This window comes from Nicotiana attenuata, unplaced genomic scaffold (genome assembly GCF_001879085.1).
Source record: "Nicotiana attenuata strain UT unplaced genomic scaffold, NIATTr2, whole genome shotgun sequence".
NCBI classification, from domain to species: Eukaryota; Viridiplantae; Streptophyta; class Magnoliopsida; order Solanales; family Solanaceae; genus Nicotiana; species Nicotiana attenuata.
Window position 1 is genome coordinate 36,939 of NW_017670955.1, and position 17,306 is coordinate 54,244.

Here is a 17,306-nt window from a genome sequence, read left to right on the forward strand (position 1 = left end):
TTTACACTGATCATCGCAGCTTACAGCACTTGTTCAAGCAGAGGGATCTCAACTTGAGGCAGCGTAGATGGCTTGAGCTACTGAAGGACTATGACATCACCATTCTTTATCATCCGGGCAAGGCAAATGTGGTTGCAGATGCCTTAAGCAGGAAAGCAGAGAGTATGGGTAGCTTGGCATTCATTCCAGCAGAGGAGAGGCCACTAGCCTTAGACATTCAGTCCTTGGCTAACAGACTTGTGAGATTGGATATCTCAGAGCCCAGCCGAGTTCTTGCGTGTGTTATTGCTCAGTCTTTATTATTGGGGGAGATCAAGGCCCGACAGTTCAATGATCCGCATTTGGTAGTTCTCAGATAGACGGTGCTACAGGGTAGTGCCAAGGAAGTTTCTATCGGCGAGGAAGGTGTCCTGCGGCTCCAGGATCGCCTATGTGTTCCTAATGTTGATGGCTTGAGGGAGAGGATTCTAGAGGAGGCACATAGTCCGCGGTATTCTATTCACCCAGGTGCTACGAAGATGTATCATGACTTGAGGCAGCATTATTGGTGGCGGAGGATGAAGAAAGACATAGTTGAGTATGTGGCTAGGTGCTTGAACTGCCAGCAGGTTAATTATGAACACCAGAGGCCAGGTGGCCTGCTTCAGCAGATGCCTATCCCTAAGTGGAAGTGGGAGCGCATTTCTATGGACTTTGTAGTTGGGTTACCGCGGACATTGCGGAAGTTTGATGCAGTATGGGTAATTGTTGACAGGTTGACCAAGTCGGCGCACTTCATTCCGATTGTGACTACTTATTCTTCAGAGAGGTTGGCTCAGATCTACATTCGGGAGATAGTCCGGTTGCACGGTGTGCCTATTTCCATCATATCAGATAGAGGCCCTCAGTTCACTTCCCATTCTGGAGAGCCATTCAGAGTGAGTTGGGGACCCGTGTGGAGCTCAGCACAGCATTCCATCCTCAAACCGACGGACAGTCGGAGCGGACAGTTCAGATTTTGGAGGACATGCTTAGAGCATGTGTGATCGACTTTGGAGGGCAGTGGGATCAGTTCTTGCCCTTAGCTGAGTTTGTTGACAACAACAACTATCAGTCCAGCATAGAGATGGCTCCATTTGAAGCTTTATATGGTCGGCGATGTCGTTCTCCTATCGGGTGCTTTGAGCCTGGTAAGGCTAAGTTGTACGGTACATATTTGGTGAGAGATGCCTTGGAAAAGGTAAAGTTGATTCAGGAAAGGCTTCGCTCAGCACAGTCCAGATAGAAGAGTTACACGGATCAGAAGGCGCGTGATGTGTCATTCATGGTCGGTGAAAAGGTTCTCTTGAATGTCTCGCCGATGAAGGGTGTCATGAGATTTGGGAAGAAGGGCAAGTTGAGCCCAAGGTTTATTGGCGCATTTGAGGTGTTGAAGCGAGTTGGGGAGGTGGCATATGAGCTTGCTTTACCTCCCAGCTTATCGGGAGTCCATCCAGTTTTTCATGTGTCTATGCTTCGGAGGTACCACGCCGACTGGTCTCATGTGTTAGACTTCAGCACTATTCAGCTAGACGAGAAGTTGAGCTATGAGGAGGAGCCAGTTGCCATTATTGATAGGCAGGAGCGTCAGTTGAGATCCAAGAGGGTTTCTGCAGTAAAGGTCCAGTGTAGGGGCCAACCAGTCGAGGAGGCGACCTGGGAGTCCGAGGAGGGCATGCGGAGCAGATATCCCCATCTTTTCCCTAGCTCAGGTACTTTTCTTTATCCATTCGAGGACGAACGTTTGTTTAAGAGGTGGAGAATGTAACGACCTGACTGGTCGTTTTGCCCTCTAGAACCCCGTTCCTCTAAATAAGACTTTTTGTACTTGCCTTAACTGATTTATGACTTGCGGGGATAGTTGGTTCGGGATTTGGAAGAGTTTGGGTTGAAATCGGAACACTTAGTTCCTTAAGGTTGGCTTAAAAGGCCAAGTTTGACTTCGGTCAATATTTTTAGTAAACGGCCCCGGACTGGCATTTTGACGGTCCCGGAGGGTCCGTAGGAAAATATGGGACCTGGGCGTATGCTCGGAATCTAATTCCGAGGTCCTTACCCCGAGTAATGAATTTTTTGTTAAAAATTGTTAAACTGAAATTCTAAGGATTTAAAAAATTTAATAATGTTTGATCATGTTGGTATCGGGCCCGTATGTTGGTTCCGGAGCCCGATACAGGTCTAATATAATATTTAAGTCTTGTCTGTGAAATTTGGTGAGAAACGGGACTGATTTGACGTGATTCGGATGTCCGGTTATAAAAATAGGAATTTGAGTGTTCTTAAGGTTTTCATGCATTTTGGAGTTGAATTCGTAGTTTTAGATGTCATTTCGGCGATTTGATCGCTCGAGCAAGTTTGTACAAGGTTGTTGGACTTATGTGGGTGTTCGGAGTGGAGCCCCGAGGGCTCGGGTGAGTTTCGGGCATGGGTTGGGGGTGAAAAACACCCTAATTGTTTGGTGTTTCTGTGAAATGTTGCAGGTCTCGCAAATGCGAGGAAATGTTCGCATTGCGAACCTTGCATTTGCGAGGAAATCATCGCATTTGCGATGAAGCCAGGCGGTGGGCAATCGTCGCATTTGCGACAATTTCTTCGCATTTGCGAACCCACCAGGGTTCGCATTTGCGACCCCAGGCCAGGATCGCATTTGTGATCTTGGCAGGAGGAGGGCCAGTTCGCAATTGCGATGCTTTTGTCGCAATTGCAACTTCGCATTTGCGAACCTGATGTCGCAAATGCAACATCAGAGGCCTGGACACAGCTTTTAAAAATGGGACTTAGGCCATTTATTTCATTTTATCTCTACACTTGGGCGATTTGGGAGCTTTCAAAGAGGGGATTTCAACCTAGCATTGTGAGGTAATTTATTCTACTTAATGTGAGTTTAATACTTGGGTTTTGGATAGATTAACACACAAAAATTAGTAAAAATTTATGAGATTTGAGTAAAACCTAGGGTTTTGATAAAAACAAAATTTAACCATGAAATTTGTTATGGAATGAAGTAGAAATTATATATTATTGATCCTTAGGATATGGTAACAACTTTCTTCAAAAATTTCCGGAATCTGGGCACGTGGGCCCGGGGTCGAATTTTAGGAATCTTGTAATTTGGGTTGGGGAATCACCCTAGGGGTTGGGATATGAACATTTATGCCTATATTGATTGGTTTCTAAGCTATTTGGATAGTTTTGGAGTGTTTGGCACCAAATTGAAGGTTTGGGCTTAAGCTTGGACCGGAAAGTACGCTATGGAGCAAGGTGAGTCTCCTTTCTAACCTTGTAAGAGGGAATTATCCCCATAGGTGAGCTAATTAATCATGTGTTGCTAATTGTGGGGGCTATGTATGCACGAGGTGACGAGAGTCCGTGCGTAGCTACTATTATGTTAATTGTCCGGGTAGTTCAGGACCCGATCATGCTATATTTGCAAATGTCCATATCCTTTCATGTTAATGAGATCACTTAGGACCTGTTAGGGGTTCGAAATAAAGGTATGAGAACTCATGCACTCACTTGGTAACTTGTGAATTTATTTGACTATGATTGTGCCTTATGTGCGCTTTTGATAATGATTAATATTTGTGGATCGGGCCGATCGCCTCGGTAGTAATAGATGCATCTATGGTTCGCGCCATTCGACCCTCTGGCAGTGCACATTTCCTTTTATGTTGGATCGGGCCGTACGACCTCGGCATAATGTGCGCATGATATTTATGTGAATTCTTATTCATGATTTGCCTTGCTGCATGCCCTAAAATGTAAATGGCTAACTGGGATATTATCTAGGAAATGACCTATCATTTCTTGCTATGAATTGTCATTATTTGTGATATCCATGTTTAGTATAACACTTCTTTTTTTGTATATATATTGATTGACACTAGTAAGTGTCAAGTCGACCTCTCGTCTCTATTTCTTCGAGATTAGGCGGGATACTTATTGGGTACATATTGTTTATTTACTCATACTATGCTTCTGTACTTAATTGTACAGGATCTGAGGCAGGTACATCTGGTTACCAGTCTGTGCGCATTCTTGATCGTAGTCCGAGATTCCACGGTGAGCTGCTCCTTTCCAATGCCGTTCAGCAGCGTGATGGAGTCTCTCTGTACTTTTGGCTGTCTATTCTAGTTCAGACAGTAGGATAGATTCATTCTTTTGTGTATTCTACTAGATGCCCACATACTTGTGACACCAGGTCTTGGCACACACATTGGTAGACTATTCTTTTGGGATTGTATAATTATTAATTTACATTGCTAATTTTCACCTGTTTCAAATTCAAATTAAGAAAATTGTCGTAACTGTTTTAGTAAAGTAAAATTTGAACTCACTAGTATTTCCGCGTTGGCTTTCCCGACAACTGTGTTGGGCGCCATCACGACCTGTAGTGAAATTGCGTCGTGACACCATTGTTATATGGCTCAGTAATTTAAAATATATAAAAGACATACAATGAGAGGCCCATCAGGTATGAGATAAATAATTTATTGAGGACATCCTTTATTTGATAAAGAGTTTGGCTCGTCATTATTTTTGTTTGAGCCGGAAAAGTTAATATTTATTTTTTGGGTTATATAGTAATTTGTTTTGGGCTATTAGGTTAGTGAAACTATTAATTGTTTAGTTACATTATTTATCTAATATTTTAATTTGTAAACTTTTTTTTTATGCACCGCTATCCTAACATATATTTTGATTGGGAACAAGTTATCCTAGACAAAGCATTAAAAGTTTGATTAGGCAAGTTATCCTAGACAAAGCATTAAAAAATTTCACAAAAATTAACTGAATAAGGGTCGTGCGATGAACAGATGGAGGATAACTAAACCCGACCAAACTCCAAAAAGACAAACTCCAAAAGCCTTTTCAAGGATGAGCTCCACCTCTCGAACATGCATTCTTCCCTGAGAAAATTCATATGACCAAAACAAGAATATTAGAAGTAAGAATCATTCACTTGATTAATATAAAGAATAAATGTTGGATTTTTCCTAATTATGTATGTGGCCCAATAAACTTAAGGCCCTTTATTAATATTTAATTAAAAACAAATCTCGTCCGTCCATCGCTTATTTGATGGACGTAGCGGATTAAATGAGAACCTCTACAAATTCGTCATCTCTCCACCCATTAAGGTTATTACTTTTCTACACACAATTTCATCACTGACGGCTGTGGTAATGAAAGTTAGGGCGAGTGGCTAAAAATCAATCTCAATTAATGCTTCAGCTTAACGATAATGGCTTCCACTTCAGATATATTTTTTCTAATGATTATTTGTAAGATTATCATGTTCAAGATTCGGGTATGTATTAAAATATTTAAGTTAACATTAAAACATAAAATTATAGAAAAATTAAAAAAAAAAATTATACCACAATACAACAACCGCGGTAAGAAGTAACACAATACTAAAGTGAAGCGACCCCATCAACACATCTGGTGAAAGGATCCGAGTCCACTATAGTATTAGTTCTACCAAAAAATACAGTGTGCTTATCAACATACCCTCGACCTCAACAACCCCTCCAACCTCACCCTCAATCGCAATCCCAGCTCCAACCTCTTGTTTTCGCTAATTCAACCTCTTTTAATATCCCAACCTCATGCACCAAAGAGTCAGTGAGTTTTACGAAGAGCATCATTCATCATATATAGCACAACAAATCTTGTCCTTGTTGATATCAGGGAACGAAACAAATTGATTAGAAAAAAAAAAAAAAGCACATCCCAAAGATTTTCAATGCTAACACGCATGTTAGAGTTTTCAGTTGGAAAAAATAAAAAGCCCCGACTACAAGAAACGCGCTCGAACTATTATACACCGAAGTTAAAAGTTCTTCGCCTTTTTTTTTCTAAGGATATAAATTTTTCTAAGAGCTCTACCTTCCTAGTCTCCAAATTTAGCAGCTTATTAGCTTGTCCTCCATGGACCGAAAGATCGGCTTGAGACTAGATGGTCTTCGTTTACATGTGATATAGGAGCCTGAAACTTGAATTGATGGTCTTCGTTTATCCTAATGTCACGTTTTGAGACTTATAGATCTATCTAATAAAAGTTTCTTTTGTTTCTTCCTGGGTACTTCCAGAATATAATTGTCTAGGAGATGACAACGTTATTTAATTGTATACAGTAAACTAATTGGATAATGAAATCATGTTTAATTAAACCAAAAGTTGCAAAGTAAGAAAAATTTTAAGCAAATAACAGTACAAATTAAAAGAAGTGTATGAAGCCAAATAGATGGCGTTTACAGTAAGATTAACGTCCGTAGAGTGTTAACTTGATGGTTTTAGGATTGTCCTTTTTGTTCAATTTTAATTTTAGAATTTTTTTTTCAATAAAAATGAAAACGGTATAGGGATTTTGTTCAAAAAACTTTGAATTTGATCAAACCATTGTTATCTGACCACTAATATAAAATATATAAAAGACATAAATGAGAGCCCCATCAGGTATGATATAATTAATTTATTGAGGACAACCTTTATTTGATAAAGAGTTTTGACTCGTCATTATTTCTGTTTGAGCCAGAAAAGTTAATATATTTTTTTGGGACATGTAGTAATCTGTTTTGGACTATTAGGCTAGTGAAACTATTAATTGTTTAGTTATATTGTTTATTTAATACTTTAATCTATAAACTTTTTCTTTATCCCAGCTCCAACCTCAGCTTTGTTTTCGCTAATTCAACCTCTTTTAATATCCCTACCTCATGCACCAAAGAGTCGTGAGTTTTACGAAGAGCATCATTCATCAAATATAGCACAACAAATCTTGTCCTTGCTGATATTAGGGAACGAAACAAGTTGATTAGCAAATAAAACATGCACATCCCAAAGATTTTCAATGCTAACACGCATGTTAGAGTTTTCAGTTGGAAAAAATGAAAAGCCCCGACTGCAAGAAACGCGCTCGAACTATTATACACCGAAGCTAAAAGTTCTTCGCCTTTTATTTCTACGGCTATAAATTTTTCTAAGAGCTCTACCTTCCTAGTCTCCAAATTTAGCAGCTTATTAGTGTGTCCTCCATGGACCGAAGGATCCGCTTGAGAAAAGAAATCAAATAAATTAAATAACATTCAAAATGGGAGTAAAATAAAAATATAAAGAAGAGAGAGTTACTATACCAGGTCCTTGACCGATGGTGAAAATTATTTCCGAGCTAAGAGTAAATTGAGGCAAAGAAAAAATAGTGGTCTCAGAAGTACCGAAGGTAAAATTTGGGCTAGGGTTACTAATTTCAATGTCCATCGATTTCTGTGAGAGGAGAAGCTTGAGATGCAGTTGTGTTTCTGAAGGTATCCAAATGAAGGTATTTCTACAGATGAACTAGGGTTTGAGTGGCAGTTTGAATTCGATCGTTGAACTTATCAAGGACTCACCAGATCTTCATGTGATTTGGTCAGTTTTTCCATAACTAGTCTAACTTTAAGCATGATTTGCTTCAGATCTTGCCCAAAATGGCGAGATTTTCGTTCAGCCTTGAAGATTTAGGGATTGCAGGTTGTAAAAAGATAAATTAAAGAATAAATGAGACAACAGACGAGGTAGAGAGATGTTTTTTCACAAAAATGGTGTAGTATTTCTCTAATTGAATGATATAATATTCTTGGGAATATTTTGAAAATAGGAAAGAGACAAAGAAAGGGCGGAGTTGTGTATATAACTATCCCATTTGACAGCCTATTTTCTTCAACTTGTGATTCTCTAAAATTATCTTCATTTTCTTCTACTTTTCCTTCCTTTAAATTCTTCTACTATACCAGGTCATTGATCGATTGTGAAATTTTCGGGCTAGGAGCAGGCAAAGCAAAAAGAATGGTCTCAGGAGTACCGAAAGTAAAGTTAGGGCTAGAGCTACCACTTTCAATGTCCATCAATTTCTGTGAGAGGGAAAGCTTGAGATGTAGTCGTGTTTCTCAAGGTATCCAAATGAAGGTATTTCTAGAGATGAATTAGGGTTCGAGCGGGAGTCTGAATTCGATCGTTGAATTTTGCAAGGACTTACCAAATCTTCATGTGATCTGGTCAACTTTTCCATGACTACTCTCCCTCTTGGTGATTTGCTTCAAATATTGCCCGAAATGACGAGATTTGGTTATGCATTGAAGATTTAGGGATTACAGCTTGAAAAAAGAGATATTAAAGAAGAAATGAAACAAAAGACGAGATAGAGAGACATTTTTGCACAAAAATGGTGTAGTATTTCTCTGGTTGGGATGTAAAGCTCTTGGGAACATTCTGAAAATAGGAAGGAGAAAAGAAAGGGCGAAGCTGTGTATATAACTATCCTATTTGACAACCTCTTTTCTTCGACTTGCTATTCTCTAAAATTCTCTTCCTTTTCTTCTACTTTTACTTTCTTAAATTTCGCTCCCCCTACCCACCCCCCCCCCCCGCCCAAATCATTTGGTTCATGGTCCTTTTATGAGTAACTTAATTTTTTATGCTCTTTTTTTCGTCCTTCTTGTTTCCGCTAAAATCTCAAACCATAAGTTAGAGTCTCTATCTGATTATAAAAACATCAAAAGGTAACACCTTTTAGGTTTTGAGTTCTATTGATTTAACTAATCTAGTTTTAGATGGAAGAGTATTAGAGGTCTTAACTTTAGATATCAATATAGCCTGAAATACAGCCTAAGAGGTCTTAACTTTAGATATCAATATAGCTTGACATACTATACGAATTTCGAAGAAAAAATCTGAATATTCCAATATTAAACCTGTAACGATCCGACCGGTCGTTTGAGGCATTTGCACTTCGCTCGGTTGTTTGAGGGTATGAGTAATCCCGCATGATGTATTATGACTTATGTGAATCATCGATTTTGGTTTTCAGGTTATTATTCGGAATTGATTTGGGAGAATGATTCTCAGCTAGAAGCTTTAAATTTGAAAGCTTGACCAAGTTTTGACTTTTTAGAATTTGGCCTTGGATTGGATTTCTGATGGTTCCGTTAGCTCAATTGGGTATTTTGGACTTGGGAGCGCGTTCGGATTGTGATTTGGAGGTCCGTAGTAGAATTTGGCTTGAAATGGCAAAAGTTGGAATTTTGGAAAGTTTGACCGGGAGTGGACATTTTGATATCGGGGTCGATTCTGATTTCGGAAGTTGGAGCAGGTCCGTAATGTCAAATGTGACTTGTGTGCAAAATTTGAGGTCAATCGGATGCGATTTGATAGGTTTCAACATCGGTTGTGGAAGTTCGAAGTTTCAAGTTCATTGATTTTGAATTGAGGTGTGATTCGTTGTTTCGATATTGTTATGTGTGTATTGGCGCCTCGAGTAGGTCCGTGTTATGATATGGGAGTTGTTGCTATGTTCGAACAGGGTTCCGAGGGGCTCGGGTGAGTTTCACATAGGTTTGGGTTGTGTTGCGCTCGTTTTTTATGTTTCGATGTCGTTTCTTCAAGCATAAATGGTACTACATTAAGCAAACGAGCTCCGATTTCTGTTTTTGTTGAAGCATTAGATTCGTATCATAATTACAGAGCCATAGCAAAAAGAATCGTCAAATTTGGACATCGTATGAGGATTTTATGGTCATTTTATTAAGAACTGGGTTGCCAGATTTTTCAGATTAATTAGAAATTGCTACTGAGTTCGTATTTAAAAATCTGCACTGTTTTCAAATATTGAAATCAACATATCTGGCAGAAAAATATATAAAATAAGGGTTTGTTCATTTGGTCATATTTTGAGTTGGGGAGCTCGGATTTGGGCGATTTTCGGAGGGGATTTTCACCATATGGATTTGGGTAAATGTTCTCTACTCAGTTTTGGTTATATTTCATGAATCCATATTTGTTTTTGGCATTTGATTGATGATTTCAAAGTAAAATTCGGGCGATTTTGCCTAAAGTTTCATAAAGTGAATTTTTAAGTTTTGAACATCGATTCGGAGTCAGAATTGGATGAAATTAGTATGGTTGGACTCATAATTGAATGGGTTGTCGGATTTTATGATTTTATCGGGTTCCGAGATGCGGGCCCGGGTTGGGCTTTTTGGCCGATTTTGGGCTTTTGATTAAATATTCTACCTTTTTCGATTAGGATTGGTTCCTTTAGCATTGTTTGATGTATTTGAGTTGTTTTTGGTTAGTGTCAAGCCATTCGGAGGTCGGAACGCGCGGGATGGCATTTTGGGAGCATCGCTTGGCTTGCTCCGTATTGGAATTGGCTTGTTCGAGGTAAGTAACTCTTCTAAACTTAGTGCTGAGGGTATGAAACCCCGAATTACGTGCTATGTGATTGGTATTGAGGTGACGCACATGATAGGTGACGAGCGTACACCCTGTGAATTGTGACTCCGCTATTTCTATGGCACCGTGTAGTGGCCCTATCTTGATGTTATTTATGTTTTCACCATGTGATAAGTAATTGAGCTGTCAATCATGCTAGATATCATGTTAGGCTTTATGCCGATACTGCTGGGACTCATAGTGGTCATTTCTTGCTGTCATCTCACTGATTTTACTGATATGTTCGTACTCAGTCATATTCATGCATTCATATCATATCTCAGTCTCAGTTGTTATTTACTGATACATCATATCATTGTACAGTGCTGAGTGATTGAGTGTGCTGAGTATTGAGCACGGTAAGAGATAATGCGAGACAGTGAGATTGAGTACTCTGAGAGTGTGAGTGCATGAGTTCATCACTGAGAGCCATTGCATTTTTCATGCGTACATGAGATACATGCATAGAGATGCATTTTCTTTTGCTGCCCGGTTTTGGTGACATTCATAATTTTACCTGTATCTTGACATGTAGGCATTGAGATATACTTTCCTCATGCTATCTGAAAAATGAAACATTTACCTGATGAAAGGTTTCTGGGAAAAATTTTAGTTTTCAAACGTACTCATATTTTTGACGAATTCGGTAAATGATTTGGGTTTTCACTGATATACTTGAAAAGCGGAACTATTTTCGGAAAACTATGAAAAGGCTGAGCATTTTATCTGAGCTATTTCTTTATTTAATTGCCTTACATTGTTATGAATTGTTGTTGGCTATTGGTGTTGGACCCGACCTATGTTCCAGCTCGTCACTGCTTTCAACCTAAGGTTAGGTTTGTTACTTACCAATACATGGGGTCGGTTGTACTAATACTACACTTCTGCACTTCGTGTGCGGATGTTGGCTGCTGAGGCTGCTGTGTTTGATGGGAGCTGGATTTGAAGATGTACCTGCGTTCCGGTTGTAGCTGCCTCTTGTTCATGGTAGCCTTAGATTTTAAAACTCTGTTTATGTACCTTTCAAACAGAAAGTGTATTTAGTTCATATCACCTTTGTAAACTCTATTCTTAGAAGCTCATGATTTGTACTACCAGTCCTTGGGAAAGGTATAAGATTCAGATAATTCCTTTGTTTAATTGTCTTTTTAATATTATTGAAATTGGATAGTTATTAGTTGGCTTACCTAGCGGGTAAGGTTAGGTGCCATCATGACTAGTGGATTTTGGGTCGTGACAAAACCTTTGGGGGTCGTTTGATATGCAATAAGGGATAATAATCCTCGAATTTGATATCCTGCGTTTGATTAAAATTATTGAATCCGGGATTAGTAATCCCGGGACTAATTAATCCCACAATTAGGTATTATTCTATTCAATATTGAGGGTGGCATAATTAATCCCAGGATAAATACTAAAATAACAAAAATGTCCTTCTCCACGGCTCTTCCCCGAGAGTCTTTTACAAAATCAAGGTTAAAATTAAAAATAAAAATTTATTCTAACTTATCTAGTATACATCAAACACATATTTATATTATACCTCATATATCAATTTTTAGTCCAATGAACCAAACATATTCTAATAAACATACATTCACTAAATAATTTCGTTATTATTTTCATATTATAATTCCATCATTATAATTCTGGGATAACTTGTTCCCTTCCAAACGACTCCTAAGACTATGGGTTAGCCTAAATCCCTCTGAAAATTACTATACAATGATGAAGGACAAGTATAGCATTCTCTGATAAGTCTAGTTCTACTTTATTTAGTTCCCTTTTTTTTTTCTTTTCATGAGTATAGAGGGAAGAAAATTGATATATAGAATTAACAATAATTAGTTGATTTAATTTTTATGAGTTTATTTCTGCATCTTGATCGCCTGACCCGTGACCCCCTCTCCCAACAGAACTGCGAAGAAAAGAAGAAAAAGTGAATAGAAAAAATAAATGGTATTTGATTTTTATATCTCTAGGTAGTGGCTGATCTAGAGCAATGTATATAGGTTTTTTAGAATCCAGTAACTTTTGCGTTGACCCTGTATATGTATATAAATTCACTAAATATTTATAAATATCTAACTGTGAACCCAATTATTATTACATATTAATTTGAGATTACGATAGAAACCCATAAACTTCGAATTGTGGATTCGCTTCTGTCTCTAAGTAGAGATTTCTAAACTTATCATTAATTAAATCAGGAAGTTGAAGTTAATTAATATAGTAATTCACCTTCAAGAAACATGTTGAATTCCTAATCGCCATTGAAATAGAGAAAAGCAGAGACGGAGGAAGAGAGCACATTCAGAGATTTGGGGAATTTTTCTGTACAGAATGAATTGAGTTACAAAATGAATTAGCTAGCTCCTATATATATACAGAGTATAACTACCACTTCCTAACTAACTGCCAGTTGTACCAGTTGTATGCCTAACTTTCACTAACAAAATAATTAACTAATAACTAACTAATTCGGCTAACAACTAATTAAGCATCGGTGTACAGCAAGATATTTGTATAATTCCTTCACACACCCCTCAAGCTAGGTGCCATGAAGATGTTCTTCATGCCTAGCTTGGACAACATATAATGATGTTAAGTGACACCCAAACCTTTAGTAAGAATATCTGCTTGTTGTTCTGAAGAAGGAAGATGCAGATGAACAAGCCCAAGTTGCACCTTCTCGCGAATGAAGTGACAGTCTATATCAATATGCTTCGTTTGCTCGTGAAATACTGGATTAGCAGCTATTTGCATTGCAGAGTTACTGCTACATAGCATGGACACAAGTTTCTGAATATGCACCCCCAATTCTTCGAATAGGCCAGTCACTCAAACTATTTCCGCAACTGTTGAAGCCAAATTTTGATACTCGGCCTCTGCTGAGCTTCTGGATATAGTTGTTTGCTTCTTTGACTTCCATGAAATCAAGGAGCTCCCAAACTTAATTAGATACCCAGTAACTGATCGCCTGGTGTTGGGGCAAAAAGCCCTGTCAGCATCACAAAAAATTGTGAGTTGAGAAGAAACATCTGTTGACATTAATATCCCAATTCCTGGGGACTTGATCATCTTGATGGCAGCCTCCATATGTGATATCTTAGGACAATGCATAAAATGGCTCAGACATTGCACTGTAAATGCAATGTCTGGCCTAGTCATGGTGAGGTAGAGAAGTCTTCCAATCAATCCTTGATATGTACTAGGATTATCAAGAACTTTATCATCACCAATACCAAACTGAGTGTAAAACTCCAATGTTGTAAGCTTCTTGTTGACCTCCAAAGGTGCACCTACTAGTTTTGAACCTGAGAGTCTCATATCTAAAATGAGTTTGCATATTCTTTGATGCATTAGAATCCCCTCTTTTCTTCTAGCAAATTCAATTCCTAAGAAGAACTTCAGCTCCCCCAGATCCTTGATTTTAAAGACTTGCTGCAAATACTCCTTAGTCTTCTGTATTAAGGCAGCACCATCTCCTGTAATTAATAGGTCATCAACATAAACTAAGACCACTATTATTTTGCCTTGAACTTTTTTTGTGAACAATGAATAGTCCAAGTGACTCTGACAGAACCTAGAAGCTGTCAATGCAGAGGTTAGCTTGATATTCCACTGCCTAGAAGCTTGCTTAAGCCCATACAGTGACTTGAGAAGTCGACAGACTTGATGTTGTTCCTCACAAGCAAATTCTTGTGGTAATTCCATATATACCTCTTCAGTTAGATCACCTTGCAAAAATGCATTGTACACATTCATTTGATGAATGTCCCAATTATTCATTGCTGCCAATGAGATAACAGTTCTCACTGTTACCATCTTAACAACAGGGGAGAATATGTCTTGATAATCAAGTCCATCTCTTTGGCTATACCCTTTGGCAACCAACCTTGCCTTAAACCTCTCTACTTCACATGTAGCTTTATATTTAATCTTGTACACCTATCGATAACCAATGGCCTTCTTCCCTGGTGGCAATGCATCACTGTCCATGTTTTGTTATCTTGCAATGCCTTGATCTCCGTCTGCATTACTTCTATCCATCTTGCATCTTTGACTGCTTCTGCATAGGATTTAGGCTTAGTGTCTACAGAGAACTTGGTGATGAAGCTTTGATATTTGGAAGATAGTAAGTCATAACTGATGACATCTAAGATAGGATACAAACAAGTATATTCTCATGATTGTTTATTAGTCCTCACATAATCCTTAAGCCAAATAGGTGGCTTAGTTGTTCTACCTGATCTTCTTTCAGTCAATTCTACTGTTTGAGTCTCTTCTACTGCTTCTATGTGTTCAACAAGATCTGCCAAATCCTCATAAAGGTCCTGAGTTTCATGATTTTCTTGATCAAGGTATGTTGATGCACCTGGAAGCTGTTGTGAAGTAAGATCTGCAGTATGTTGATCAGATAAAATATTTCTACTTGCAATGTCTAAATCATCCACTACACAAAATCTCTGTAATGTTGTAACGTCAGCAACTTGAGGGCTTTGGTTTTTATGATTATCTTGGAAAGGAAATATGCTTTCATGAAAGATAACATCAGTACTAATAAAGCACACTTTGTTAGATAAATCAAATAGCTTGTATCCTTTCTGATGAACACATATCCTAGCAAAACTGACTTTACTGCTCCTGAACCAAACTTATCCTGTTTTGGCAGTATAGTTGCATAGCAAAGACACCCTATCACCCTAATGTGAGCCAAAGAAGATAGCCTGTTGTATAACACTTCAAAAGGTGATCTACCTTTCAAGATGGTAGATGAAATCTTATTTATTATATACGATGTTGCCTCTACACATGTCCCCCAGAATCGAATTGGCAAATTAGCCTGAAACCTGATTTCTCTTGTTGTTTCTAGGATGTGCCTATGTTTCCTCTCGACCACTCCATTCTGTTGAGGAGTGTAAGGACAGGAACTCTGGTGTAAAATCCCATGATAGGCAAATAATTCCTTGCAACACATGTTAAAAAATTCAGATCCATTATCTGATCTGAACACTTTAATCATCTTTTCGAATTGATTAAGAATCATTGCAATAAATGTTTTAAGTAACTTAGACACATCTGATTTTACTCTCATTAAGAAAATCCAAGTCCATCTAGTGTGATCATCTACTAATGTCAAAAAGTAACTCATTCTATTATAGGTTGGAACCTTATAAAGGCCCGATACATCCATGTGTATCAAAAGAAAAGGTTCATCTGCTCTACTAGTACCAACAAGGAATGGCAATCTTTTTTGCCTAGACAAGGGACACACATCACAGTGTTGTAATTGAAAAACATCTTTATTCCTAAATCCAGAAATCTTTCTAATGACTTCCATAGGCATATGACCTAATCTTTTGTGCCAAATTTCAGGTTCCTTCATCTACTCTATTGCCATAACCTTTGCTCCAATTATTCCAGCTTCCTTATAGTGTGTTCTCAGCACATACAAATCATCTTCTTTACTACCAGTCACCTTCACTTTCCCAGTGCAAAGATCCTGAAATATAAAGTGTTCAGGAAAGAACATTGTACAGCAATTCAGTTCCTTGGTCAATTTGGATACTGATAATAGATTGAATTTAAAACTTGGCACACAAAGCACATCCTTAAGGACATCACCTCCTGCCAAAGGACTGTTTCCTATTTTCGTTACTTTAGAAGACTCTCCTGTGGGCATTTGCACATTTCCAGCACTTTCTACTTTTCCATCATCCAACAACAAACGTTCATTTCCTGTCATATGATTTATAGCTCCTGTGTCTACTATCCAATACACTGCATTATCTTTAACAAGGAAGCACTTACCTGCCAAATGTGCACTTGTCTCAGATGTGGAAGCCTTACTGAGCATGCTGAGTAGCATATTATATTGTTCCTGTATGATCATTGGTGCAGCAGTGTTGATTGAATTATTTGCAGTGGTGTTGCCTTGATTAGTTGCACCAACCTCAGTTGTAAAGAATGCCCATCAACCACATTAGCTCTAGCCTTGGACTTGAAACCTGCAGGATATCCGATCAATTTGTAGCAATTCTCCATAACCACAATGCATCAGCTTGAAACAATCATCCCTTGTGTGGCCTTTTCCATGATAGTAGTCACACTCTACACTCCAATTTCTCTTCTGCTTAGGTACAATGTTTCTAGTTGTGAACGATGCAGCTGACTCCATGGTTTCAGCTGTAACATGGTTACTTCCTGCCACAAGTTTTTTACTCTCATCCTGAACAATCAAGGCATACGTTTGGTTCACATTAATCACCTTAGACTTCATCAGAATTTGACTCCTTGCTTGACTATAACCTTCATTCAATCCCATTAAAAATTGTAATAAGCGTTGATATTGCAAGTGCACTCAAAGTCCTTTGATTTCTCACAGTCACATGAAGGAGGTGGAATCATTGAGTCATACTCATCCCATAAATCCTTCAACTTTGAATAGTACACTGACACAGATGATGTTCCTTGAGTCAAGGTGAAGATTTCAGGGTGAAAAGAATACAGACGTGATCCATTCACTTTATTGAATCTCTCCTGCAATTCCTTCCAAACCAAAAGTGCATTTGAACGAAATAGAATTTCGCTTAGCAATTCCTTGCTCACATTTCCAGTAAGCCACGAAACTACTATTGCATTACACCAATCCCACTGATGTCCTAAAGCTGGTCCAAAAGTATCCCTAGTGATTGTACCATCATGAAACCCAGCTTATTCCTTTCTAGGAGTACAACTCTCATTGCTCGATCCCACAAAGTATAATTCTCCATGCCTATGAGCTGAATACCAACAGATAAGGACCCAGGGGCATCAGAAGGATGAAGATACATGGGATGATTATGATCAATCACCACCGGAGCTGGAATAGAGGTTCCTAAATCAGATACATCCTCAATCGCCATGAAAGCCAGAAATTATACACAACAAATTCAGAGAATTCGTAGATGCAGTGAAGGATCGTTAATCAAAAAACAAAATTAGCAAGCAAATCTAGGGTTTGCTGTAATTCAGATTAGGAATCGATTTTC

General features: G+C 38.4%; 1 pseudogene; it reads right to left on the minus strand.

Annotated features, from left to right (window-relative positions):
* Window positions 1-14,186: 14,186 nt before the first annotated feature.
* LOC109244770 lies at window positions 14,187-16,600 on the minus strand (annotated as a pseudogene).
* Between the last annotated feature and the right edge of the window lie 706 nt (window positions 16,601-17,306).